Source organism: Magnolia sinica, chromosome 10 (assembly GCF_029962835.1).
Source record: "Magnolia sinica isolate HGM2019 chromosome 10, MsV1, whole genome shotgun sequence".
Classification (NCBI taxonomy): domain Eukaryota; kingdom Viridiplantae; phylum Streptophyta; class Magnoliopsida; order Magnoliales; family Magnoliaceae; genus Magnolia; species Magnolia sinica.
In genome coordinates, this window is record NC_080582.1 from 9,366,987 (window position 1) to 9,368,774 (window position 1,788).

Genomic DNA, 1,788 nt, shown 5'->3' on the forward strand with positions numbered 1-1,788 from the left:
ATTGTAGGACAGTTTTCAGTTGTGTGAATGTTGCAATCACAGATGCTGCAAACAATTTCATTGACCTTATCCTTCTTTCCTTCCATGGCCTCAACTTTCCTTATGAGCGTAGTCACTTTACACTTGAGATCATCCTCTTCTTTCAAGAGGTATAATCCACCTTTCTCCTTTGATTGAGTTGGCCTAGACGTGGTGTTCGACTTTGGGTAATAGTCCCAAGATTGTGTTTTTTCAGCCAAACTGTCGAGGTAGTCCCATACCTCGTTGATATCTTTATTAATGAACTCTCCATTACACATTGTCTCGACCATTTGGCGCATGAAAGATGTCAGTCCATCATAGAAAAAATTTGTAATGCGCCACGTTTCAAATCCGTGTTGTGGGCATGAACTGACCAAATCTTTGAACCTTTCCCAACATTGAAAGAATGTTTCATCTTCCTTTTGGGCAAAGTTCATGATCGCTTTTCTGAGGGTAATCGTTTTATGATGTGGGAAGAATTTTTTTATGAATTCCCTCCGCATATCGTTCCATGTGCCAATGGATCTAGGACGCAGTGAATGTAACCACGTCTTAGCTTTCTCTTTTAAGGAAAAAGGAAAGAGTTTCACCCTAATATTTAAGGATACACTATAGGATGAAAGAACATAAGCTTTATTTATTACAATCGAGAGCTCTTTCAAATGTAAATATGGACTTTGATTCAAGTCCATGGAATTTGGGAAGGAGTTGGATAACTCGGCTTGATGTCCATTTGTCCTGTGTTTTCGGGAAAAATCATGCATGAGGGCGTACTTACTCCCGCGGTTGTAGAAAATCTCGTAAAGTACGAGGCGGGGTGCTGTTGCACCTCATTCTCATCATGGTTATCCTCCACCCTGGGTGGAAGTAGAGGAGGTTGGTCTTCAGCCATAACCTCAGTTAACTCAGGGGATTTCGAGCGGTGTCTAATCCTACGATGGATAGTCAACCCCTCAACCACTCCTCCTTCAGTCAAGAGACGTCGAGTGTTGTCACGGGCCCACTTGGGCATGAAACACTCGCAGCCCTCAATTCAAAGCCTACTCCTAAAGAAGGAAAAAAAAGAAAATCTAAAACGGAAGAGAGGGAGAATTGGAAAGGAATTACCAAATTGAAGCTCCTAAGTTAAGGACCTGCAAAATAAAACAAAAATAAGTTAGATTCTATAAAGGAGAGAAACGATACTTTAAAAGAAAAATAACAGTAAATTAATTTCTAAAAGAAACTAGGAAAGCCTAAACTAAAAAGTAAATTACTACAAGAAAAATTGAAAAATAGAGAGTAGGGAAGGAGTGTACCAAAATAGAGATTTCTATCTTAAGGGCCTAAAAAAAAAAAGAAGGTTAGTTTCTAAACAAAAATAAATTAAGAAACAGAATTAGATTCAAAAAGTGTTAGAATTAGAAAGTTAATAGAACAAAAATAGAAAGTCAATTTCTAAATAACCTAAATTCTAAAAATAAACTATTTCCCACAGAACAGAGGATACTAGAATTAGAAAGTTTCTAAAATCTAAACCCTAATTTTATAAAAAGAAAAAGTAGAGAATTTAGGAAAGAATTACCAATTTAGAGATTTTATGTCAGGATCCTACAAAACAGGAAACAAGTTAGTTCTAAAAATCAAATAGAAATAAAAATCTAAAACTAAAGTTAATAAAATCCTAATCTTATCCTAATTCTAAAACTAATTAATTTCAGAAAATCGTAACTATCAGTCCCCGGCAACGGCGCCAAAAACTTGTTCACTCCCCAAGTATAGGGTTGT

General features: G+C 36.4%; 1 non-coding gene across 1 annotated transcript; it reads left to right on the forward strand.

The window, feature by feature from the left end:
• Positions 1-369: 369 nt before the first annotated feature.
• Positions 370-476, forward strand: LOC131217704 (small nucleolar RNA R71). Its single transcript, XR_009157296.1, has one exon. It is a non-coding gene; the product is annotated as a small nucleolar RNA R71 (small nucleolar RNA).
• The last annotated feature ends 1,312 nt before the right edge of the window (positions 477-1,788 follow it).